Source organism: Pongo abelii, chromosome 13 (genome assembly GCF_028885655.2).
Source record: "Pongo abelii isolate AG06213 chromosome 13, NHGRI_mPonAbe1-v2.0_pri, whole genome shotgun sequence".
NCBI classification, from domain to species: Eukaryota; Metazoa; Chordata; class Mammalia; order Primates; family Hominidae; genus Pongo; species Pongo abelii.
This window is the reverse complement of record NC_071998.2, coordinates 19,330,709-19,358,350: the sequence shown is the minus strand read 5'-3', so window position 1 is coordinate 19,358,350 and position 27,642 is coordinate 19,330,709. Positions and strand designations below refer to the sequence as shown.

The following is a 27,642-nucleotide window of genomic DNA, read 5'->3' as shown; positions in this document are numbered from 1 at the left end:
TTCTTATTTGTTCTATGCTCATCACATCCTCCCAGCTACATGGTAGCCTTGAAAACCAACATCCTACAATCTTGCTGAAAAACAAGCTCCTGGGAGCCATATAAAGAAACAAAAGGGGTTAGGGACTCATTCCTTTTTTTCCCTCTCCCTCCCACTGTCAGACAGCATGGGCTGTACCGTGCTTTCCTTCCTCTGGAGAAATGACGGTAGGTTTCCACATCTGTGTAGCATCTCCCGCTCTGGAGATCACCCTGAGCCCTTGCATCTCCCACTAGGTAAGCCAAGCCCAGTCCAGGCCTGGCTGTGAGCCTGGGCCTGGCACTCAATTTTCCTGAGTCATTATTTACACAACAGAAATAATGAAAGTGTCTACCATGAAGGGATGCTATGAGGACTAAATGAGCTGTATACATAAAAGGCCTGGCCCAGAATGAGCACTCAGAGATGATGGATGTAGTTTTTTGTGCGAATAAAATGTTCAGACAGGTTCCGCAAGCTTCATCTGCGTAAAGTTTTAACATGATCTCTGGATGCTTGTCAGATAATTGTCTAGATTAATCACTTGAAAAGCATTACATACACACACACACACACACACACACATACACTGTTTTCTGATCTGCTTTTTTCAACAAAACAAAATACTGGAACAAAATTTCATGTTTCAATTCTTCATCTAGATCGTAATTGTAAATAGCTAATTGTGTGGTGATACGCAGTGATATGTAATCAATCCCCATTCTGAAACATTGAGGTGGTTTTCCACTTGTCATTGTTTGAAAAACTTCATGCCAAATGTATTTATGATATTATTCCCCTTATGATATCATTCCCCTTATAATATTATTCCCTTGCCAGATTTTCTAGAATACATATCTAGAAATGGAATTACTGATTTGAAGAATATGCATGTTTTTAAGGTTTTGATTTTTGTTACCACTAGAACTTTGCTAAAATAATTTTACTGAGAAAGTGAGGTGGTACATTTTTGTATAAGGATCATGTTTTTTATTTTTTTAAAATTGCAGCAAAATACACCGAAGAGTGCAGTTCAGTGGTATTAGGCATTTATATTGCTCTGTTACCTTTACCACCACCCATCCTCACACTCTTTTCATCTTGCAAAGCTGAGACTTCTTATTTTTAACCTCTAAGTTTTCTAAAATTAAACAGATTAAATAATATTTAGGGTTAGTGTGAGTGTGGAGAAGTGGGTCCCCTCATTTACTGGTAAGTTGATGTAATTTTGTTGACCAAAAAATTGGGAATATTTATGCTTTGTAAAAAAGTACATACTGTTTGCCTCAATGAATCCACTTACAGTCTACAAAAGTAGTCACACAAGCATGGATATTATATTCACATATTCAAATATTTTTCTGTAGCATAATTTATAATATAAAAACCTGAAAAGAATCTATAAGTTTATCAATAATGAGATTTTAAATTATGGTTACATGTGATGGTTAAGCAGAATGAGTTGTATCTGTGTGTATAGTTGTATCTGTGTGTAATGAAAAGGTGTGCAGGATAACTGTAAGTACAAAAAAACAAACTTCAGAACAATGTTTATAGTATGATCCTATTAAAAAACCAAAATAATAATACATTATTTGGCAAAACTCTCCTTCATAAATAAGAGAGGGATAAAGACTTCTTCACACAAACAGAGGGAGGAAGTCCATTAACACTAGACTTGCCTTACAAGAAATACTAAAAGGAGTTCTTCAAACTGAAAATGAAAGGCTGCTAATTAATCATATGAAAACATATGAAAGTATAAAATTCACTGGTAAAGGTACATATATAGTCAAAAGTATTAAGAATAACTTTACAATAACTCATTAAGTGATACACAACATAAAAGATTTTGTAAAGTGTGATATCAAAAACAGAATGTGTATGTGTGTGTGCAGAGCTTTTATACAGGATCAAAGTTAAGTTGTTATTAGCTTAAAATGGACTAGTATAACTATAAGATGTTTTAATATGCCTGACAGCAATCATGAAGCAAAAACTTAGCAGATACACTAAGTTGAAGAGAAAGGAATCAAAGCATACCACAACTGAAAATCCTCAAATCACAAATAAAGACAGCAAGAGAGGAAAAAAATAGTAAAAGAGCTGCAAAGCAACCAGAAAACAATGAACAAAATGACAATAATCAATCCTTCTCTATCAATAATTACTTTAAATGTAAATGAACTAAATTTGCTGATCAAAAGACACAGGGTGGCTTTATGGATTTAAAAAATACAAAAACAAGGCCAAGCCTGGTGGCTCACACCTGTAATCCCAGCACTTTGGGAGGCAGATGTGGGTGGACTGCTTGAGGCTGGGAGTTCGAGACCAGCCCGGCCAACATGGCAAAACCCCGTCTCTACTAAAAATACAAAAATTAGCTGGGTGTGGTGGCGAATGCCTGTGGTTGCAGCTACTAGGGAGGCTGAGGCAGGAGAATTGCTTGAACCTGGGAGGCAGAGTTGCAGTGAGTCGAGATTGCACCACTGCACTCTAGTCTGGGAGACAGAGTGAGACTGAGTCTCAAAAAAAAAGAAAAGAAAAAACAAGACCCAACTATATGTTGCTACAAGGGACTCACTTCACCTTTAAAGCTACACACAGACTGAAAGTGAAGGGATGAGAAAAGATATTCCATGCAAATGGAAAGCAGAGAGCACAGGGGTAGTTATACTAGACAAACTAGGCTTTAAGTCAAAAACTAACCGGACAAAGATGGTTATTATATAACGATAGAGGAGTCAATTCATAAAGAGGATAGAACAGTTGTAAATAATATGCACCCAATATTGGGTACACTTAAATATATAAGGCAAATATTCACAGATCTAAAGGGAGGAATAGACAGCAATACAATAATAGCAAGAGACTTTAATACTCCACTTTCAACAATGGATAGATCATTCAGACAGGAAAACAGTAAGAAAACATTAGACTTGAACTAAACTTTAGACCAAATGGACTTAACAGACATAAATAGAACATTCCATCCAATAACAACAGAATGCACATCTTCTCAAGCACACATGGAACATTCTCCAGGACAGAGCAAATGTTGGGCCACAAAGCAAATCTTAATAAATTTGAGAAGATATAGATCATATCAAGTTTCTTTTTGGACCACAGTGGTATGAAACTGGAAATCAATAACAGGAGAAAAATGGGAAAGTTCACAGATACATGGAAATTAAACAACATGCTTCTAAGCAATCAATGGGTAAAGGAAGAATTCAAAGGGAAAATGAAACATTTTGAGACAAAGAAAAATGGAAACAAAACATAATATGGGCTGCAGCAAAAGCAGTTCTAAGAGGGAAACTTATAGCAAGAAAAGCCTGCATTAAAAAAGAAGATGCCAGGCATGGTGGCTCACACCTGTAATCCTAGCACTTTGGGAGGCCAAGGTGGGTGGATCACTAAAGCCAAAGAGTTTGAGACCAGCCTGGGCAGCATAGGGGATCCCTATCTCCACACACACACACAAATAATAAAACATAAAATTAGCTGCGTGTTATGGTACGAGCCTGTCATCCTAGTTACTCGGGAGGCTGAGGTGGGAGGATCACTTGAGCCTGGGAGGTCAGGGCTGCAGTAAGCCGAGATTGTGTCTCTGCACTCCGGCCTGGGCAGCAGAGCGAGATCCTGTCTCAAAAAAAAAAAAAGGGGGGGGATTTGGACTTGACGGTTCTGTGGTAAACAAAAGAAGTAAGGTGATGGATAGGTTAATTAGCTTGATTTCATCATCCCATATTTGGGGGGTGTGTGTGTGTGTGTGTATATATATATATATATATATACACATATATACATATATACATATACATATATATACATATATATACATATATATATATATACATATATATACATATATATATATATACACACACACACACACACATCACATTGTACCCCATAAATGTTTATGATTTGTCAATCAAAATAAAGAAAAAATAAAGAAAAGCAATGTTGAAAGAGCATTGAGAGAAAAGTTAGGCATTCAAAATGCAATATTTCTCTGAACTGTAGTTTTCTTATTTGTATAAAACAACTAAAACAAAAAATCATGTTGCATATCCTAAGTAGACATAATTTTTATTTGTCAGTCATACTTGAATGAAGCTGGGAAGGTGCGGAGCTGGGTTGGCGCTGCCTGAGGAGGAAGAGCCGTGGCGGGATTGGTCTAGGAGGAGGCCTAGGCCCGGCCTGCGGTGGTGGGTCTTGCCGTCCGGGGCTGCTTCCCGCCCTCTCCTCTGCTCCAGCTTCGCCCACTTCCCCTTGCCAGCGGGCGAGGCACGGAGGAGACCTGCCGGAGCCACGGAGGATGAGGTGGCCCGCGGTGCCAAGAAGATGGACGAGATGGTGCAGAAGAACACGGCCGGAGCACTGGGTTTGTTAACCGCGCTTCAGAATATTCTGGAATTACTGCGGTCCACAGGAACTGGAATGTTACTTAATGTTAGTCTCAAGCAGAGTACAGATGAAGAAGTTACATCTTTAGCAAAGTCTTTCGTCAAATCCTGGAAAAAGTTACCAGATGAGCCGTCAGCTGAGAAAGACCCCAACGAAAAGCGAATAGAACCTGCAATGACATCGCAGAACAGCAAAAGGAAGTAGCTCCAGCGGCAATGTAAGCGGCAGACAGGATAAGACAAATGCTTGAGATATTTGTTTCATCCGTTCCTCGGCACGAAGCGCTTCTGATTCTGCGCAGATGAAGTACAGGGAGATGCTTCCTGCAGCTCTTCAAACAGGAGATGACTGCATCGAAATGGGAGCTGATGAGGAAGAATTAGGATCTCGAATTGAGGAAGCTATAGATCCAGAAAGAGGGAACACAGGCATGAAGTACAAAAATAGAGTCCAAAGTAAGATATCCAATCTTACAGATGCAAAGAATCCAAATTTAAGGAAAAATGCACCGTGTGAGAATATTCCTCCTGACTGACTTGCTAGAATGACGGCAGAAGAAATGGCTAGCGATGAGCTCAGAGATGCACAAAAACTTGACGAAAGAAGCCGTCAGAGAGCATCAGATGGCCAAGACAGGTGGAACTCAGCCTGATTCGCTCACATGTGGCAAATGTAAAAAGCAGAATTGCACTTTCACACAGGTACAAGCCTGCAGTGCTGGTGAACCAATGACAACGTTTGTTGACTGTAATGAATGTGGAAATCAACAGAAGTTCTGTTGAGATGGAAACATTGGCAAAATATCTGGACCACTAAGAAAACGGATTTTGTAATTAGCTTAAACCTAGGACAAGCAACTAGTTTTCCTGCAAATCAGATTTTGAGAGCAACATACATCCCGCGGGTTAGGCTTTGTTTTTGACCCAGCATCCCTTCCTGCAGTGTCTTCTGTAGTTCCCGATCAGTAGGGAGACCGCAGCATAATTGTATGGGATCTGTTTTAAAACTCTTTTTCATTTTTATAAATAAGTCGATATTAAACTTTTATAAATTAAACTTCTTGCAATTTATTTGTTTTCTTTCTTAAAGGAAAATATACCTTACCTTTTTTTTTTTTTTTTGAGACCGAGTCTCACTCTGTCACCAGGCCGGAGTGCAGTGGCGCAGCTCACTGCAACCTCCACCTTCCAGGTTCAAGCTATTCTCCTGCCTCAGCCTCCTGAGTAGCTGGGACTACAGGTGCACACCACCACACCCAGCTAATTTTTGTATTTTTAGTAGAGACAGGCTTTTACCATGTTGGCCAGGATGGTCTCGATCTCTTGATCTTGTGATCCGCCTGCCTTGTCCTCCCAAAGTGCTGGGATTACAGGCGTGCGCCACCACGCCTGGCCTTTTATTTATTTATTTATGTTTTTATTGAGATGGAGTCTCACTCTGTTGCCCAGGCTGGAGTGCAGTGGCACAATCCCAGCTCACCATAACCTCTGCCTCCTGGGTTCAAGGGATTCTTCTGCCTCAGCCTCCTGACTAGCTAGGTCCACAGGTGTGCACCACCATGTCATGCTAATTTTTGAATTTTAAGAAGAGGCAGTGTTTCACTGTGTTGGCCAGGCTGGTCTCTAACTCCTGACCTTGTGATCCACCCACCTCAGCCTCCCAAAGTCCTGGGATTACAGGCATGAGCCACTGTGCCCGGCCAACTTTTTTTTTAACAGAGTGAAATATACACAGTAGAAATTCTGTTATTCTCTGTTATTAGTACATAAATGGAAATACTTTTTTTTCCCATATTGGCATGTATCTACAAATATTAAAGGAGGAGAAAAGGTAATATACTTTTAGGGTTACCACATATGGTGTGTATTCAAATAACACGTGACCAGCTTATCAAAATTGTACATAATATTTGAACTAACTTATTAATTTGATTTTCATCATTATGTCCAAAAGCTTGGGATGCTAGATACTGCTTTGCATCTGTAACTAACTATGATCCTCATTTCTTGTAATTTCTTGTGCTTGTATATTACTTGTTCTTCATAGATTTTACTTTGGAAACAAGACTTTGTTGAGATCAGTTTGGTTTTGTTGTTAATTTAACTGTTAGATTCCATAATGTATTTTAGTTTCACAGAAGAACACTTGTAGATTAGAAGGCTTTTCATAAATCCCCTCACAGGCATAGAGGAAAACTTCCCGCTATTTTATTTCCCTCATAGGAAGACATACTGGAAAGAAAACGTTTAGCATCTTAGTATAGTGTAGCTATTGTGAACAGTTCATGACTTGATCTTGATCTGGAAATCTTTACTGACCAATGATTAAGCTTAAGGATTGTAAAATCATTAAAGCTGTGGTCTTTTCATGCGGAGGTTGATAGAAAATATTTTTGTCCTAAGTCTTATTTGCTGACTTTTTCTGTCAATGAGGGAGGTTGTTGAACAAACTGCTTTACAGCAGATCTTGCCATGAAGTTTTACTTTGTGTTTAAGTGGGTACCACTTTCTCTGTTTAGAATAATTAAAAAATGATTTTCACAGGTTCCTTGGGGTACGACTTCTCTAGCACACCTTGGAGGCCACTGTTGCAAAGTACATTTTATCATGCTGAATCAGCGTTCTATCACGTACCTGTAGAAAGACCTCAGTACGTGCTTTGCACTCTCCTTTGCGCCCCCTTCCAATTTCTTATTGCAAATCATTTTGATGTAATATGGAAAACAGCATTTTAAAATGTCCACGTTAAGAATTGGCCCACCAGTACCAACTCACCTCTGTTTTGTCAGTTCATAGTTGAAGCTTTTGTTTTATCGTTTTCAAAAATAAGGTATATTTTTGGAAGAATGAATCTAAGAATGAAGAAAAGCTGTGAAAAATGCCGCAAAGTACCATATATGTGTATTTTGATATGCAGATGTAGCAATATGCATAGAGAGAGTCTAGTAAAGTGGTCTTCAACTCGGGGAGATTTCGGACCAGGGGACATTGACAAATGTCAATAGACATTTTTTATTTTCATGCCTGGGTGAATAGGCCAGGGATGCTGATAAACAACTCGTAACAAAGAATTCACTGGCTTCAAAATCAATAGGACTGAGGCTGAGAAGCCCTGGCTGAAAATTGCTATAAGAATATCGGCAATGATCTCTAGCATTGACAGGGCCATTAGGATGCTGTGTAGGGAACAATTTTTTAATTTTTTAAATTATTTATTTTTAAAATTTGAGACAGGGTCTCACTGTGTTGCTCAGGCTGGAGTGTAGTGGTGTGATCTCGACTCACTGCATCCTCTGCTTCCCAGGCTCAAGCGATCCTCCTGCCTCAGCCTCCTGAGTAGCTGGCGCTATAGGCATACATCACCACATCTGGCTAATTTTTGTTGCCGGAGGCTCCCACAGCGCTGGGATTACGGGAGTGAGTTGCTGTCAGGCCTTTTTGTCGTAATTTAAACAAAGTACTTTTTTTCAACAGGTAAGTTGCTGATTCCACACCTCTTCAAAAAAATATAACAAATGAAAGATTTCAAAACATCTGGGTCGCTTCTCCACCCTCACTCCTATAATATGCTTTGTTGGTTTCTTTATTCACCCTTCCAGATATATTTCTGCACACCAAACCAAGTAGAAATACAGCTTCTTATTCTCTCTTTTTCTTTCCCACCATAAGGTACATATTATATTTGGTTTAGCACTTTTTTCTTTAACAATATGCCTTACACTGTTGTATTGACAGTTGTATTGAAGTCATTTTACAATCATATATATATACTTTGAGACAGAGTCTCACTCTGTTCCTTAGGCTGGAGTGTAGTGGAGCAACATTGACTCACTGTAACCTGTGTCCCCCGGGCTCAAGTGATTCTTCTGCCTCAGCCTCTTGAGTAAGCGGAGATTACAGGCGCGCACCACCACACCCGGCTAATTTTTTGTATTTTTAGTAGAGATGGGGTTTCACCCTGTTGGCTAGGCTGGTCTTGAACTCCTGACCTCAGGTGATCTGCCCACCTCAACCTTCCAAAGTGCTGGGATTACAGGTGTGAGCCACGGGTGCCTGGTCTTACAATCGTATATATTCCTTTGAAATTAAAACAAATGAGAAATATTGAGCCTTGGTTGGGAGGGAGTTGGAATTGTCAGGAGGGGTTAGTCATTTTCATTTGCAAAGATAACTGTTCCACTTCTAGCAGCTGGGAAGCTAAAGAATAATTTAAAACTTGAGACAAAAATAGCTATTGCAGGCATAGAAGTAGGTACAGTAGATAATGAATTTGCCTTCTCAGTACTGATGTTGCTCTGTTGAGAACGATAATTCCATGTCTTTAGACATCAGTGCTTTTTATCCAAGAATACCTCTCTAAAGCACTCCAGTGCTCACATGTCTGCTCCTACTCACTGCACTGAACTTAGAGGATCCACGTGCCCAAAGGGCAGGGCACCGAGGGCAGCCTCTTTTCAAGAGACAGTGGAAATTGAGGCCCTCAGTCCTTCAGCCCATGGAACTGAAATTCTGCCAACAACAGATTCTTCCCTCGTCCAGCCTATCAGATACCCAGATTACAGCCTCAGGGGGGCCTCTGAGCAGAGGGCCTTCTAAGCTGTGCCTGGACTCCTCACTCATAAACACTGTATGATAAGAAATGGGTGTTGTTTTGAGCTGCCAAGTTTATTGTAATTTTTATGCAGCAATAGATAACTACCACAGTTGTGAAATCACCACTTTTCACAATGACTAAGAGCCAAAGCAGGTGCCAATCACTAAAATTTCCTTGTCAAGGAGGGCACTGTAATGTCATTCCACCGGCGAAGAGAACTTGGAGCAGACTTCCTGAGCTTTAAGGAATCACGGGAAACAAAATCACCTCCACTACAAGCTGGGACCTGCAGCGTGTGTGTGTGTGAGCGATGGAAGCTGGGGTTTACAGGGTTGTGTGTATGTGAGCGATGTGAGCTGGCACCTGCAGGGTGCATGTGTGTGAGCGATGTGAGCTGGGACCTGCAGGGTGCATGTGTGTGAGAGATGTGAGCTGGCACCTGCAGGGTGCATGTGTGTGAGAGATGTGAGCTGGGGTCTGCAGCGTGTGTGTATGTGAGCTATGGAAGCTGGGGTCTGCAGCGTGTGTGTATGTGAGTGATGGACGTGCCATGCTGATGTGTGTTTCTGCTCCAGAATAGCTTCAGATCTGGGGTATAGTCATTCTTGAAAAAATTTTGGAAATAGATAGCAGTGATGGCTGTACAACATTGTAAATGTCGTTAATGCCACTGAATTGTAACTCGAAATACTTATAATGGCAAATTTTACGTTACATATATTTATTAAGAAAAGATAAATCCAAAACAGTGTAGAGTCAAATTCTCAACAGTGCACAGCACGTTCTCCAACCTCTAAAGGGAAACTTGCGTGGAAAGCCTGTGTTCTTTCAAATCCTGGCAGTGGAAGAGTAAATTGGTAAACACCTGCCAGTTGGGCAAAAAACAAAAAGCCCAGATGTTGCCTTAGGTTTTTGTTTTTCCCTCCAGGTAGGAAAAGAAGGGGCCCAAGCATTCCTGAAGGTGAATTTCAGGTGGACCTAAAATGCTAAAAGTTTGTGTTGTTCTCTTCTACAAAAAGCTAAATTAGGTACTAAGGCTGGGGCAAAGCATTAGATAAACTGGAAAAAAGAAAAGAAAAACTCCTAAAAACAAAGAAAAAAAAAAGAAGAAGAAAGAAAAGAAAAACCCATTTCAGATGTCGCGAGAGCCTCCCATCCCCCATTCTAGGCATTTCTTGGCAAGTGTAATGTTAACTCTCAAATGCCACTTGCACTGTTGGAGGTTTGAGTAAACTCGCAATGGAATGGAAAATTTTAAAAACTTGAAATGAAAGGGAGTTTGTAAAAGCTGGCTTTGTGTCTTATGGCTACTGCATCTAGATATATGATAAAAAACATATTCTATGCTTGTAATTTCATAAACATTGGAGGAATCATCCTGATCAGGAAAGCTGCCAAAAGCAAACAAAACCCAGGATGGTATACAACTGCCTTGCTTGTTGCAGCTGGTGAGGGAATTGAAATGCAAGTTTTTGAGTATTAAAAGGAAAATAATTTCCATAACTGACAGTTTTTAGTATGATTTTCACCTATGGGAGCCTCTGAAAAAAGGGAGACAATATGAAAACACAGGCAGTCTCTAATTGGAGATACACTTTTAGAATTTTAAATATTAGTTTTTGGTTCCTAATAAGCTCTTGTAAGATCAGATGCCTGCGCCTTAGAGGCTGATAATTTTCTGGCCTCTGAGCATGTTTTTGAGTGGGTCCATTTGGACTCAGCAAATAACAAGCCAAACAGGGCTTGGGAAAGCCTTGCCCGTCACTGGGACCAGCAACACTGCTTTCCCACTCTTCAGGGCTTTGGCTTTGCTACAGCGGAACAAAAGCTGTTGGCTTTTTGTGGGGAATCCTAACTGCCTGGACCTGACTCTGAGATGAAACCTTATACTATCTGCTGCTGGCTCTTTCAGCCTCAGCACAAACCGTGCTGAACGAAAACTCTATAAGCACAATAAACAGAACTCAGACTCTGGTATCATTGCAGATTAGGACATGCCTGCATGGGATCCCAAACTATGAAAACATCATGGATGCTGGCTAGACTGTGAGCATCACACACAAATGCCCACAAGAAAGGGCTTGTTCTCTTATGGGACCATCTGCAATCAGGTTTCTGATCAGCCTCCTATGTCTGACCCAAAAACTAATTGCATTCCTAAACTTTTGATTTCTGCCCCAAACAAGTTTGGGGTGGACACATCACAGGGACTCTGAACTCCCTGCCCACTCTTGGCAGATTGGACTCTTGACCCCCTTTGGGGGTCTTGCTGCTGTCTGTTGATTATTTTATTTGGCTTTCCGGATTACTTGCAGCTTGCAACAACAGCCTTCCTTATGTTTCTCCTGGTGTACACACTTCAGTAAAGCAAGTTGATCTGTGTAAACCCATTTTGAATTTTTTTTTTTTTTTTTGAGATGGAGTCTCCGTCTGTCACCCAGGCTGGAGTGCAGTGACGCCATCTCTGCTAACTGCAAACTCCGCCTCCCGGGTTCACGCCATTCTCCTGCCTCAGCCTCCCAAGTAGCTGGTACTACATGTAGGTGCCCACCACCACGCCTGGCTAATTTTTTGTATTTTTAGTAGAGACGGGGTGTCACCATGTTAACCAGAATGGTCTCGATCTCGTGACCTCGTGATCCGCCTCGGCCTCCCAAAGTGCTGAGATTACAGGTGTGAGCCACCGCACCCGGCCTTGAATTTTTTTTTAAATTCAAGATTTCGTCCTAATTTCTGAACATGGCATGTCTTTTTACTTAAATTGCATAATAATGTTTTCCTGTGACAATGTTTTTATTCCTCTTCCAGACAATCCTTCCTGACGACATGTCTGAATGAAAGTAAGGTATGATTTCAAAAATGTAAAGTTATGATTGCTGAGAAGGACACACTGATTTTGCAATCATGAGAGAAAAAACAAAATCCTAGTATCTGGATGGTCCAGGAAGGGGGAAGGCATTCGTGATCTCTGTTGTTCAAGGCCGTTCCTGAAAGCTCTCTCCTCCTGTGGAAGAAAACCCCCCTGTGCTGTCTTTCCTAGCTGCGGAGAATGTTTTGAATTCAGACTGACGGCCGAGGCAAGATCATGGGGCAGGGCAGACTATTATCAAAGAAAACCAGTGTCAGACAGAAGTTAAAGCAGCAAAGGCAAATTTTATTCAGAAACTATCTCAGTAGGGGAAAAGAGACATCAGTACAGAATTGGGCTCTATTCCAAATAGAACAAGCACAAGTAGGAATTTATGGCCAAGGGACAGGAGTCACTGGACACAAAATTACTAAGAGGAAGCATCAGGGATAAGGGGGGTTCTGGTTAAACTAACTTAATAGATTCTCTCTCTCTCTCATTTTGGCTGGAGCAAAACTTTACTGTTCAGAGGCTCTGCTGGGCCACAGGTCCTCAGGATACCAGGCTGCTCTGGCCTCCTCTAAGGCATTCAATAATATTAGTAATTAAATAGCAAAGCTCATCCCCCAACTGTAATGTACAATAGAGGTCCCGTTGTGATATTCCTGAGGAGTCTGGTTCCATGAGATCAGGAACGCAAAGGCAGAGGGGGCCCCCTGATGCAGAGGGGGTTAAGGCCACAAACGAAAAGGAGAAGGGATAGGGTTTGGGGGCACCTGGGCTGGTCCAGGAACCTGGCTGGAGGCATGCAAGCTCCCTTCCCCTTCCCCCCGCACCCCCCAACTCTGTGGGTCTGGAGGAACCCGGGGGAGACCCTAGGCATGGGGATGCCTGAGGATTTGCAGTCTGGCTGTGTGTCCATCCTACCCAGTGCTCAGGTCCTCGAGTGTTCTGGACCAGTCAGGGGGCTCCCAGGTGCATCTAGTAGCCCCTCCCATGCCAGGGCAGGGCTTTCCTTCATTGGAGGAGGAGCTGGGAAGGGCTTGACAATGGGCCGGGGCAGCCCATTGGTCTTAAGGCCAGAGTCCCCAGGTTGGCCACGTTTGCCGCACAAGAGAATAAAGGATGAAGAGGAGGAACTGTAGGATCTGTAGGCCGAGTCAGGAGCTAGAGGGTCTGGTTAGGGGCTGGTCCAGTGGGGGTCCCGCTAGCAACAGCCTTATGGGTCCGGGCATTGGCCAGAAACTCCTTGTCCAGGCGTCAGAGCAGCTGCTGTGGTGTGTGCGGAAGACGCTGGCGGGTGTGGTGCTAAACTCTAAACTGGGGTTGGACTGGGAAAGCCAGGGTGCTTCAGGGCGGTGGGCACGGAGAGCCCAGGGGTGCTCCTGCCCGAGCCCCGCTGCCCCTGCCCTGTGGCTCCCACGAGTGCTGCCCATCTCCATCCTTGCGCCCAGCCTGCTCCTGCGCCCACCGGGCAGGGCTGAGGGCCGCAGCTGGGCTCCCCTCTCTCCTGGAGCTCCCCGGGGCCGACTCGGATCCAGCCGGTCCCGGGACTGGCTGCGCGGGGCAGGGGGCCGTCTCGGAGAGGCCAGGTGGTGGTGGTCAGCCCCCGTCTGGGTCGCTTCCTCCCGGCCTAGTGCCTCATCCTCGCTGCGGGCACCAAGGGGGCGGCTCTGGGCTGAGAAAGCTGAGGAGTCACTGTCCTCGGAGTAGGAGCGGGGATGCGGCGGGCAGCTGATCCCAGGGCCTGGGAGCCTCGGCCCCTGCTTTATGCTTTGTAAGCGAATAGGGGTCACCTAGGGCCCGGAGCGCCGGCGCTCTCTCGCGGGGACCAGGCTACCAGGGCAGGGGCTAGGGGTGGGCGACACCCTCTGCGGGGACAGGGTGCGGACCCTCGACGGGGGCGGGCGGTGGGTGGTGGAGGAGCAGCGGCGCGGGTCCTCACTGTCCAGGTAGCCCTCCAGCGGGTCGCCACACCCACGCGCGCCGTCACGCGGCTCCCCCCGCACCCGCACAGAGACCGACAGGCCGGAGTCTCCCACGCGGAACTTGCCCTCCGAGGCCTTTATCTTGGGGAGCTGAGCGGGTGCAGAGGCCCAGTGTCTCCCTCGCCAGCTCGCGGAGCACTTCGGGCTCGCCCAGACCCGTGCGCCACTGGCCGATGAAGGCGGCCGCACTGTCGCGGGCCACGAAGAAGCGCAGCGCCAGCCACCCTGTGGGCCTGGGAGGTCACACTTCGGGATGCGCGGACAGCCTCATGGGTTCCCATACACGGGACAGCCGAGCCACTGTGGGCGGGGGGTACAAACCAGGATCGCTGTGAGGACCCGGCAGGCGCTCAGTGCAGACTAAGCCGCAGAGCACTGCACCGGCCTGTCACTCAGGCCGGTGAAAGAAATGAAATCATAACAAACATTCTGTCAGACCACAGTGCAATCAAATTAGAATTCAAGATTAAGAAATTTACTCAAAATCACACAACTACCTGGAAATCGAACAACCCACTCCTGAATGACTCTTATTGATTAATGAAATTAAGGCAGAAATCAAGAAGTTCTTTGAAACTATTGAGAACTAAGATACAATGTACCAGAATCTCTGGGATGCAGCTAAAGCAGTGTCAAGGGGAAATTTATAGCACTAAATGCCCACATCAAAAAGCTAGAAAGATCTCAAGCTAACAACCTAATATCACAACAAAAAGAACTAGAGAACCAAGTGCAAACAAACCCCAAAGCTAGCAAAAGACAAGAAATAACCAAGATCCAAGCTGAACTGAAGGAGATAGAGACACACAAAATAATCCTTCAAAAAGTCAATGAATCCAAGCTGTTTTTTTTTAATTAATAAAATAGACCACTAGCTAGACTAATGAGGAAATGAGAGAAGATTCAAATAAATATAATCAGAAATGATAAGAAGGATATCATCACTGACCCCATGGAAATACAACCATCAGAGAATCCTATAAACACCTCTATGTGCATAAACTCAAAAATCTAGAAGAAATGGATACATTCCTGGACACATACACCCTCCCAAGACTGAACTAGGAAGAAATTGAATCCCTGAATAAACCAATAATGAGTTCTAAAATTGAGGTAGTAATAAATAGCCTACCAATCAAAAAAAGCCCAGGACCAGATGGAGTCACAGTTGAATTCTACCAGAGGTACAAGAAAAGCTGGTATCATTTCTCCTGAAACTATTCCAAATAGTTGAAAAGGAGGGACTCCTCCCTAATACATTCTATAAGGCCAGCATCATCCTGATACCAAAACTTAGCAGAGATACAACAGAAAAAGAAAACTTCAGGTCAGTATCTTCAATGAACATTGGTGCAATAATCCTCAATAAAATATTGGCAAACCAAATCCAGAAGCACATCAAAAATCTTATCCACCACAATCAAGTTGGCCTCATCCCCAGAATGCAAGATTGTTTCAACATACACAAATCCATAAATGTGATTCATCAAGTTAACAGAACTAAAGACAAAAACCACATGATTATCTCAATAGATGCAGAAAAGGCCTTTGATAAAATTCAACATCCCTTCCTGTTAAAAACTTTCAATGAACTATGTATTGAAAGAACATACTTCAAAATAATAAGAGCCATATATGACAGACCCACAGCCAATATCATACTGAATGGGCAAAAGCTGGAAGCATTCCCCTTGAAAACTGGCACAAAACAAGGATAGTCTCTTTCACCACTCTTACTCAACATAGTATTGGAAGTTCTGGCCAGGGCAATCAGGCAAGGGAAAGAAATAAAGGGTATTCGAATAGGAAGAGAAGAAGTAAAACTATCTTTGCTTGCAGATGATATGATCCTATATCTAGAAAACCCCAATTGTCTCAGCCCAAAAGCTTCTTAAGCTGATAAGCAACTTCAGCAAAGTCTCAGGATACAAAATCAATGTGCAAAAGTCATAATTATTCCTGTACACCAAAAACAGGCAAGCAGAGAGCCAAATCATGAATAAACTCCCATTCACAATCGCCACAAAAAGAATAAAATACCTAGGAAGACAGCTAACAAGGGAAGAGAAGGACCTCTTCAAGGAGAAGTACAAACCACTGCTCCAGGAAACCAGAAATGACAAAAAGAAATGGAAAAAAAATCCATGCTCCTGGATAGGAAGAATCAATATCTTGAAAATGGTCATACTGCCCAAAGCAATGTATAGATTCAATACTATTCCCATTAAACTACCATTGAAATTCTTCACAGAATTATAAAAAAATTCTTTTAAAATTCATATGGAACCAAAAAAGGGCCCCAATAGCCAAGACAGTCCTAAGCAAAAGAACAAAGCTGAAGGCATCATGCTACCTGACTTCAAACTATACTACAAGTCTACAGTAACCAAAACAGCATCGTACTGGTGTAAGAACAGACACATAGACCAATGGAATAGAATGGAGAGCACAGAAAGAAGACTGCACACCTACCACCATCTGATCTTTGACAAACCTGACCAAAATAAGCAATGGGAAAAGGATTCCTTATTTAATAAATAGTGCTAGGAGAACTGGCTAGTCATATGCAGGAAACTGAAACTGGAATTCTTCCTTACAAAATCAACTCAAGATGGATTAAAGACTTAAATGTAAAACTCAAAACCATAAAACCCGGGAAGAAAAATCTAGGCAATACCATTCAGGACATTTTGTGATGAAGATGCAAAAAGCAATTGTAACAAAACCAAAAATTGACAAATGGGATCGAAGTAAACTAAAGAGCCTCTGCACAGCAAAAGAAACTATCATCAGAGTGAACAGACAACCTACAGAATGGGAGAAATTCTTTGCAATCTATCCATCTGTAGCAAACCTCCTCATGGGTCACACTTTGTACTGAATCCCTGAGCTCATCCTTTTCTTTCTGCAATGCAATTAGAAGCAATTAGCAAATTTTATTCTATTCATTAGTTTGACAAAAATATTATAACATATTAAATATATGGTCACCCAGTAGCTTGCCTTTTATGAGCTTTTGATTAAGAGTATCTAATGGTGACATTGTGTGTGTCTCTATTGCCAGATCATGCCAGTGCTGTCTTCACTAATGGAAATAGAGTAATTGATGTCTTTAAATCTAATCAGATTAGAGAACCAATTCCAGAAACCTCAGAGCCAATCCAGAAAATTTATTCTTAAGATTTTGTTCCTGGAGAGCTATTCTTGGTAGCAAACTTTAGATTAGCATTGTTGAGCGAAATAGAACCATTATGAGGTGTGTGTATATGTTGCAGTCCTGAATCTGAAGGTAGTCTGGAGGCAGAGCTCCTTTCTCCTCGGGGGGACCTCAATCTTTTCTCTTTAGGCTTCCCACTGATTGGATGAGGCCCGCCCATACTGTGGAGGGTGGAATGTAATGGACTTTACTCAAAGCCTCAAGCTATGCTTATCACATCTAAAAAATACCTTCCCCACAGCATCTAGACTGGTGTTTGCTGAAGCAACTGGGCATGTGTTAGTCAGGGTTCTCTAGAAAAGCACAATAGGGTATGTGTGTATGTATGTATGTTTGTGTGTCTGTGATTTCTGTATATGTGTGTGTACATGTATATTTACTTAATTGATATTTGTCTAATTTTTGGTTACTTATCTATTATCTATTTACTTATTTGGAGTTGGCTCATGCAATTATGGAGACTGGAGAGTACCAAGATCTGCAGGGTGAGTTGGCAGGCTGGAGACCTAGAAGACCTGATGGTGTAGTTCCAGTCTGAGTCTTAAGGCCCAAGAACCAGAAGAGCCAATGGTATACTTCCAGTCTACAGGCCAGCAGCATCAATATCCTAAGAGCCAATGTTTCAGTTTGAGTCCAAAGGCAGGAAATAAAGAAAGCCACTGTCCTTCTTTGAAGGTCATTAGATAGCAGAAATCCTCCCTTACTTGGGGGCAGGTCAGCCTTCTGTTTCTCCTCAGGCCTCTCACTGATTGGATGGGGCCCACCCACATCAGGAAGGGCAATCTGCTTTACTCACTCAGTCAACTGATGTAAATGTTTATCTCACCCACAAACACCCTTGCAGAAACACCCAGAATAGCGTTTGACCAAACAACTGGGCACATTGTGGCCCAGTTAAGTTGACATATAAAATTAACCAACACAGGGCACTATAGTTTACTGTAGTTGACAGATGTCGCTATGACACTTGTTAAATCTCCAAGCAACATTGTGGATTTCTCTATGTTTTCTTTTCGTTCTCTCAGTTTTTGTATCGTGTATTTTGAAGTTCTCTTATTAGGTATAAACATCTTTATGATGATTGCATTCCCTGGAGAAATTAACCTGTATTAAGATTGTGATATATCACCTTTTATCTCTTGAAATAACTGGTTGTTAATGTCCACTGTCCCCACTTCAGTATGAATACAATTTTTGATATGATTAAGTGTAAGATTACCACCTAAAAATTCATTTTCTACTTGCCCCCTGTGTTTTGTTTGTTTTTCATTTGGGCCTCTGTTTCACTTTCCTTGCCATCTTTTGGATTAATCAAATATTTTTTAGTATTCCATTTTTATTATTTTATTGGATTTTTATTATATTTCATTGCTTTTTTTAGTGGCTATGCTAGGGATTACAATATGTATCCTCAGTTTATCACAATCTATTTAGAGTTAAAATTGGACCACTTCACATTAAGAGCCTTTCCACAATAGAATTCCACTTATTTACTGTCCTTTTTGTCATTGTTGTGATATATTTTATAGCTACATATTAATAAACCACATACGATGGATATAATCCTGTCATTTGTGCCTTAAACTGTCTTTCAAAAAGCTAAGAAAAAATGTAGTCTTAAAAAAAATCTATCCATATATTCACCATTTCTAATGCTCTTCATTCATTTCTGTGTATCCAAGTTGCTGTGTGATATGACTTCTCTTCAGATTGAAAAACTATCTCAGTTTTTTTGTTTTAGTGCAAATCTGCTGGCCATGAAATATCTTAGTTTTTATTTATTTAAATGTTTTTATTTCATTCTCACTTTTGAGATATAATTTCCTTGATAGAGAATTCTGGGTTTATACTTTTAAAAAATTTCATCATTTGAAGACATCATTCCCTCATAGCCGGGCATCCACTGTTTCTGATGAGAAGCCTGCTGTCATTTGCATGGTGTTCTCCATGGTGTAACTTGCTTTTTTATTCCCTCTTTCAGTATTTAAGGTTTTCTTTTTCTTTCTGGTTTTCAAAAGTTTTTCTATGTTCTGCCTAGATATGGTTTTCCTCATATTTACCTTCTTTGGGTTTTACTGAGATTCTTGGGTCTATTAAGTGGTATTTCCCACTGTATTTTGAGAATGTTTAGCCATTATTTTTTTCAAAGATTTTGCCATTAGTCCTTCCCCTGTGTCTCATTACACATAGGTTTCATAATTTGTGAAATTAGTGCTTCTGAGGCTCTGTTCACATTTGTCCAATCTATTCTTTTCTCCAGTTTTCAGTTTGGATACTTTCTATGGATTTATCTTCAAGTTCACAAATAAGCCATTCAGTAATGTTTCATTCCAAATACTCAGCTTTAAAGTTCAAGGATTTCCTTTTTTTTTTTTTTTTTTTTTGAGACGGAGTCTCACTCTGTCGTCCAGGCTGGAGTGCAGTGGCGCGATCTCGGCTCACTGCAAGCTCCACCTCCTGGGTTCATGCCATTCTCCTGCCTCAGCCTCCCAAGTAGCTGGGACTACAGGCACCCGCCACCATGCCAGGCTAATTTTTTGTATTTTTAGTAGAGACAGGGTTTCACCGTGTTAGCTAGGATGGTCTCGATCTCTGGACCTTGTGATCCGCCTGCCTCAGCCTCCCAAAGTGCTGGGATTACAGGCGTGAGCCACCGCTCCCAGCCAAGGATTTCCTTTTTTAAAAAAATAGTTTTTAGTTTACTGAAATTTCCCATCTGCTCACTCCTTATGATAATATTTAAGTCCGTAAACTCAAAATAGCTCCTTCAAAATCTGTCTGCTAATTCCAAGATCTATATCCTCTCAGGTATTTTTATGGGTAGTTCCTCCCGGGATTTTGGATTCCATTGTCCAGGTTCCCAAGTCTACTGGTTCATGACCGGATGCTGGACAGTGAGGATGCGATGTTATGTGGTTTCTGGATTCTGTTTTTATTCATCTCTAGGACCTTGAGTTTTGTTCAGGCAGTCAGTTGAGTTACTGGAAACCCTTTTTGTCTGGCTTTGTTCATACTTTGATAGGCTGGGTTTATGATGGCATTGAGCTTAATCTTAGGGCATGGTCCTTTTGCTAAGATGTAGTCTTCACTCTTCTATAGCTTCATTGAAATGCCAAGGTGTTCCTTAACGTCTCTCCTCTCTAAGTAGCCAGAAGTGTTCACATACCTCTCCGCCCAAGCAGATGACCTCTGCTAGGCTCAGGAAGCCTCAGCCTGTGTAATTAGACTTGCTCTTGCTCACTATTACATGTTGAAATCTGTGGTATAATACGAAAAATATATCTGCTGTTTGTCCCCAGTTCTTGACACAGTGCTCCTAAACTCTTAGAATATCCTGAGTGACAGGAGTGTCTTCTGTCATTCATAACAAGCCCCTTTTCATCACACCTGAGCTTATGGTAATGAGGTGACTTAGGGTGAACCCCAAGACAGCCTCAGCATGGGACTAGTTAGTAGAAACACCAAACTGTTAGAGAGTTGGAGCTTTCTGCCCTAATATCCAACCTCCAGGGAAGGGATAAGGGGTGCTAAAGATTGAACTCTATATAAATGCTCAAACAATGATATTCAGAGAGCTTCTGGGATGACAAACAGACACCCTGAGCTGCTGAGAGGGTGGCATGCCTGGGGAGGCATGGAAGCTCCGCAGAACCCCCCATACCTTGCCCTATGCATCTCTTCCATCTGGCTGTTCCTGAGTTGTATCTTTTAGAATAAACCAGTAAGCCTTAAGTAAAGTGTTTTCCTGAGTTCTGTGAGCCATTCAGCAAGTTATCACACCTGAAAGGGTGCAGTGCTTTGGGAATCCCCTGACTTTGTAGCCACACTGGACAGAAATGTGGGTTACCTGGGGACTCAATACTTGCAACTGGCATCTGAAGAGAGGGGGCACTTGTGGGACTGAGTTGGTTTCCTGTGGAGTCTGATGCTGACTCTAGGAGCTTAGTGTCAGAAGTGAACTGAGTCACTGGACAGGTGTTTGGTGTCTGGAGAGTTGGATAATTGGTTGGTGTGAGAAAACCCCCCACACATTTGGTGTCCAAAGTGTTGTGAGTAAAAACAGCACAATTTCCAAACAAGCTTTTGCCACATCTCTCCTTCCCACATACTAGAGATTCCATTTCTTAATTCTGACCCAGATTCAAATTCCTTCAGCAGCTCAGCAAGACTATTGCTCCATTTGAACTTAATCTCATTGTGCCCAAGTGTCCATAAAGCAAAGAGACAGAGGATAGAGGGACCAAAATCATGCATTTCTCTTCCCTCAAGGATCATTGTCCCCAAACACCTGCTGTGTGCAATGCTTGAAAACATTTGTGTCATATGTTGTCATTTTTGATAGTTGTTTTTGAGTGCAAGTAGCTTCATATGATACTGTCATCAGCAGAGTGGTAGTCGCAGGTACTGAGCCTTTTAGAATCACTGTGGGTGTTGTGCAAACAGTGGACTGAAAGAATTAAGATTAGAAGCAGTTAAGAGGCTTCTGAAGTAAGTCCTGGGGTTGCTGGAATAAGATGATGGCCTCAGGGATAAAGAGAAGGAAGGAAAAATGTTAGGTACCTAAGAGGCAAAAATGGAAAAGAATCAGTTTTTGTTTTGGGGGGTTAGGAGAAGAAAGAGGTAAAGGATTCCTTCTACAGCTCCTGTGTGAGCATCCTGAGTTGGTGCTGTCCAGTGAAACAGGTCAAGTTGATTCTCATATTCATACTTGCTTCTTACAAAAAATATTATATTTAAAAATGAGTAACAAGTTTCATTTAGTAAAGATTAAATGTTATTAAATCATACACTGAGTTTACTCAGTGTCTATGTGCTCAGAAATTACACTCTATGTTTTTACAGACACATACACTTCTGTGAAAAGACTTTAGGATGCACACACTACTATTCAGAGCACAAACACACGAGTGTAATTCTACAACACAAATGAACGGACGTTTTCAGAGACAGAAATCTATCTAAATTATCTTCTCAACGATCATTCTCAAAGGTGCACGTCTGTTAGCTCTGACAGGATGGTGTCCTGTCAGGGTCCTTTTCCCTGAGTTGAGAGTGAAGAGTATCTGTCAGGAAGGGAGAAGTCACAGTCAGCTGGAATAAGGAGACCGTCAGCAAGATAGGCTGTCAGGCTCTCCTGGGATTTCTCTGGAAGACTTCAGCCCACACCTCCCCTCCTGGACACTGAGTGGGAATGACGAGAATCAGAGGCCGCCCTGAACAACAGAGCTCCAAGTGGAGCTCGGGGGTCAACTCAGAGTCCTGCTCTTTCTCCCCCTCATTTGACCCCAGAGAGCAGCAGAGTACAGTGCAGTGGCTGTGAAACGGATTTTGAATAGACTATGATATTCAGGAGCATTTTTTGCGGGGGAGTCTCTTTTGAGTAGTGTTTTTTTTTTTGACAATTTTGGGACATTTAAGTTAGCAATGACATCAAGAATCTGATGGAAACCATAAGCTCTCACCACAGCAACGTGCACACAAACTTGGTGGCTTATGGACTCTCTGCAGGTCACTGATGGTTCTTAGGTTAGGAAGGGGCTGGAGGCATCTCAGAATATTTATTTACTGGTTGCCTGATCCTAGCATCTGTAAGTGTGCTCAAGCGAGTGGATAGGCATGGATCTGGAATGCAGAGGAGCCCAGGCATGAAGCAGCAGCACAGGCAGCAACTTGCTCTGACAACACCCCCTGACTTCTCTGACTCGTTGGGTTACACAACCCAGTGGCCTGTCATCCTGACCATCAGGTCAGAAATGATTGGTGGTAAAGTTAGTCACTCAGTCACTTAGATAAGTGGGCAGGCAGTGAAGTCTGCTTCATAGACTACCTATTAAGTTTAGTTCCAGTGTCAGGCAAGCAGCTGAGATTCAACATCATTCATTTAAACATTTTCGTTTATCTTGAGATATTTTTTAAGTTTCCTTTTCATTTTCTCTTTGACCCACTGGTAGCTCAAGAGTGTATTATTTAGTTTCCATCTATTTGTGAATTTTCCTGTTTTCTTACCGTTATTGGTTTCTAATTTTCTTCCATTGTGGTAGGAAAAGATACTCGGTATGATTTTCAACCTTTTTTTTTTTTTTGAGATGGAGTCTTACTCTGTTGTCCAGGCTGGAGTGCATTGGCACAATGTTGGCTCACTGCAACCTCTGCCTCCCAGGTATAAGCGATTCTCCTGCCTCAGCCTCCCGAGGAGCTCGGACTACAGGCACACGCCACCATGCCCAGCTAATTTTTGCATTTTTTTAGTAGAGACGGGGTTTCACCATATTGGCCAGGCTGGACTCAAACTCTTGACTTTGTGATCCACCTGCCTCAGCCTCCCAAAGTGCTGGGATTACAGGCATGAGCCACCGCGCCCGGCTGATTTTCAACCTTTTAAAATTAGTTAAGATTTGATTTGTGACCTAATGTGATCCTCAGAAAGTTTTGTGGGCATTTGGGAAGAATGTGTATTCTGCTATTATGTGGGAACTTCTGTATGTGTCTGTTAGATCCATTCAGAATATAGCATTGGTCAAGTCAGCTGTTTCTGTATTGCTCTTCTGCCTGGATATTCTATTATTACAAGTGGAGAATTGAAGTCTCCTACTATTATGGTATTGCACTCAATTTCTCCCTTTGGATCTGTCAATATTTGCTTTATATATCTGTATATTTGGGTGCTAGTCACATAATTTGCAGTTTTTCAAATGGATTTTTGACTTTTCATCAGCTTGGAAGAGCTTTTTTATCATACATATGAACTGTGAATAAATTTGCTTAGTCGATTTGGGTTGTTTTAGTCTCTCAAAGGTATCTAATGTTTTATAGCAAAATCCTTTCCCTTTTCTTTTACAGTTTCTGTATTTCTGTTTTCATGTAAAAGTTGTCACAATCTCTACAACACACATAGGTTTTCCTTTTTTATTGTCTGTTTCACCAACTAAAATGTGTTCTTCATGTGGAAAAGGACACAACCTATCTTGTTCATCATTGTATCACTAGTTCCTAAAGGAGGCCTCAAGTATGGCAACAACTTAATAAGTATATTGCGAGTACATTAATGAAATTATTTTTATTTCTGTAAAACCCCTTGTGTATGCACTTGACTGACTCAAGTAAAATGGTCTGAACTGGAGAAAGGAACTTTTCCCCTCAAAGTATGTCATAGGACCTTCAACTTGCACTGTTAGTGCAACAAGATCTCCATCATTGCTGAAGTATGTCAAAACTCAGACATTCATCAATAGCTCCAATAAGACAAAGTTGTCATATGGGTTAGCCTCTGATTTTTCTTTTTCAGATGGAGTCTCTCAGGCTGGAGTGCAGTGGCATGATCTCAGCTCACTGCAACCTCTGTCTCCCGGGTTCAAGTGATTCTTCCAGCTCAGCCTCCCAAGTAGCTGGGATTACAGGTACCTGTAATCATGCCTGGCAAATTTCTGTATTTTTAGTAGACACAGGGTTTCACCATGTTGGCCAGGCTGGTGTTGAACTCCTGATCTCAAGTAATACACCAGCTTCAGTTTCCAAAAGTGTTGGGATTACAGGCATGAGCCACTGCACCTGGCCAATTTTTCTACTAAGTTCTAAATTAGACATTGCCTGTATATCACCTGATATACGGGTGATAAAATAGTTTATTCATTAGGATGTCAGATAAATCCTAAAATGTAGAACACATACTTTAGGCAAGGAAAGTAATTTTTGTTTCCTCAAATTTAAGTATATAGGTTTCTTAATTTTCTTTTTAAAAAATAAATTTTTAATTTTCAAATAGGTTTACATTTACAGAAGAGTTGCAAATAGAATACACAGAGTTCTCCTCCACACCATACCCAATTTTCCCCATTTTAATGTCTTACATTACTATGTTACATTTGTCACAATTAATGAATCAATATTGATACATTATTAAGTTTATACTTTATTTCTATTTCCTTGGTTTTTACTTAATGTCCTTTTCTGTTCCGGGATTCCATATCAGGATACCACAGGACCTGAGTCCTTAGGTTCTTCCCGGCTGTGATCATTTTTGATGACCTCGATGGTCTTAGGGGGTACTAGTCAGGTGTTTTTGGAAAGTGTTTCTCAGCTGAGGTTTGTCTGATGTAGTGGGATTATTAGTTTTGGGAGGGAACATGTCAAGGTAAAATGCCATTCTCATCTGTCGTATGATACACACTTTCAACTTGACTGATCACTGCTCACACTGGCCTTGATCACCTGGCTGACAGGGTTTGTTAGGTTTCTCCAATGTGAAGTTACTCTTTTTCCTCCTTTGCTATACTGAGTTCTTGGTAGGATGTCATTATGTGAAGCCCACAGTTTAGAAGTGGGGAGTGATGCTCTGCTTCCTGGAGTGCCTGATCTCCTTTTCAAATGATTTTTCATGCTGAACACAGAGTAATTAAAGTAAGAAAAATACAGATATTGAATGACTAGTTGCAAGAAGTCCATTATGGCATCTGACATGAAAAATTATCTATCTACCTGTCTATTAAATGATTATATCTATGTATACAAACATTAAATACTAAGCTATGCAATATTGTCTTTACTGAAGGTAAAGGTCATTACATTATATTTCATGCAGTGAACTGAGAAATATCTCATTTTTCAGAGCTAAATCCCATCATTTCTTCAGAATACCAACTCTTTATAGAATGTTGTTTTGGAAGAAGTTTATATTGGTGAAAGTTTACTTTGACTTATCTATGGGATAAGATGACTTTCTCCACTTCATAGATTTTGAATTCAGGATCCGACTTTCTCTACCAATGAGCAAAAATGGACCAAAAAATGGGGTAACATGAGGAAATCAAGTCTGAGACGGTCCACAACTGATCCCTTTTCTTCACCATACTTAGGTAAATGCTGTGGCACGAGCTGCTCACATTAAATACAACGAAGCAAATCATAAGCAGCAGCGCAGTTGTGATGGTTCCAGTCTCATGGGAGGCTCTAGAAGAACAGCCGTTGTTGTGAAGATGTTGATTATTTTTCTGGTGTCTGTGAAGGAAAATCACAAAGTAGCCACTGGCCCAACTCATGAGAACCAGAAAAATTAAGTCCTGGAGTGTGATAACACTCGTATGAAAGACAGCAATTGTGTTACCCATGTGTGGTGTAGCTAAACACATTTTATGGAGAGATTCTTGGTGACACTGCCATATTTGATAGTGCCAACAAACGGCACAAGCCTGATGTAGATGAGACTGTTGATGACTCAGAGTTTAAGAAGAAGCATAGTGGTATTTTGAGCATTTTATCTTTCAGCCATGCCCACCTGGATTTGCTGGGGCTCCCACGGAGGGCCTGCACCATGCTTAGGAGGTATGTTGTACATAGGGGGAGTCCCCAAGATACTCTATATAAAAATTCAAATTCCCTAAATCCAGTATAATTCAAAAGTTTTTAATATTGAAAGATTTTACTGCCAATGGAATAACTTTGTGGAGAAGTGTCATCATATTAGCAACAGACAAGTGAAGGAAAAGCAAGCCCATGGGCTTCTTCTGCTGGGGACATATCAAAAAGTGTAAATAGGCATCAGGAGTAGCAGTAAGTTCCTCCAAATCCCAATGTCAATATGAGAGAGGAAAAAAATTTCTGTAATTGTATTGCTGGAAAGCATGGTGTTACAGGCCCTCAGAATGATACAAATATTATATTTCAGCCTGAAAAGACTGAAAAACATCAAATTAAAATGTAAATTAAAAGTAGAACGCAAAAGGATACATATCCCAGGGAGAAAGGATTTCATCTCTTATGTAGTTCCTTTAAAAGGGAATACAAAAGGAATAGAACTATATTAAATATCATGTTGGAAAATTCCATGGTAACCAATTATCCCTCTCAATGTTCACAGGTAATTTTGGGATATGATGTAGGCCAATAGGAAATAATGAGTATTTCCATAGCAAATAAGCCTTCATTTATGACACACATTTATTTTGGCAGTAATAATTAGTCTCTCTCCAGAACCCAGAATAACATGAGAAAAATCAAGTGGGTTTTGATCTGCAGTGCCATTTATATTTGGTAAGATTTCTCATTATGTTAGTCAGTGTGAAACAAAATATAGTGGAGTGTGGCAGGAACATGTATTATGAACTAAATAAATACTCACTAATGCACTCATTATCCGGTTAGATGAAAACATTCAGTGTCTACTGTGATGGAAGCCAAAGATGCTGATCATAATGAAGTCAAAACCATCAGTACCTGATTCACACTCTTACATTTCCTTAAAAATACCAGGAGGCTGAAACAGAAAAGTGGAAAAGAGAAATTAAAGATAATGTATAGAAGGTTTATAAGTGATAAAAACATGAAAAATAACTTTTTCAGTTATTAAATCAATTCAAATGGAAACAAATAATTTTGCTCATCAATTTGTAAAAGTTTCCAAATTAATCTGCTTCAAAAATGTAAAGGTCCAGTAAGATAATAAATTTTCCTGTAATGCTAATGGGGATTAAGTGTTGATATCTTTGGCAAAGCAATTTAAAATACATATTAAAAATTTGAAGACAATTATACAAAAATAAATAGCCTTCACACATACAAATTACAAT

At 41.3% G+C, this 27,642-nt stretch overlaps 1 protein-coding gene and 2 pseudogenes across 1 annotated transcript in view; 2 read left to right on the top strand and 1 right to left on the bottom strand.

Annotated features, from left to right (window-relative positions):
* Positions 1–24,530, top strand: part of LOC100437300 (stimulated by retinoic acid gene 6 protein-like) — a 72,950-nt gene extending 48,420 nt beyond the window's left edge. The window contains exon 11 of the transcript XR_010136488.1: positions 24,366–24,530. The gene's annotated coding sequence lies outside the window, so the exon portion shown is untranslated. The remainder of the gene's footprint in view (positions 1–24,365) is intronic.
* On the top strand, positions 4,085–5,458 carry LOC134759375 (transcription elongation factor A protein 1-like; annotated as a pseudogene).
* PONPYGV1R-PS1859 (vomeronasal 1 receptor ponPygV1R-ps1859 pseudogene) lies at positions 25,764–26,613 on the bottom strand (annotated as a pseudogene).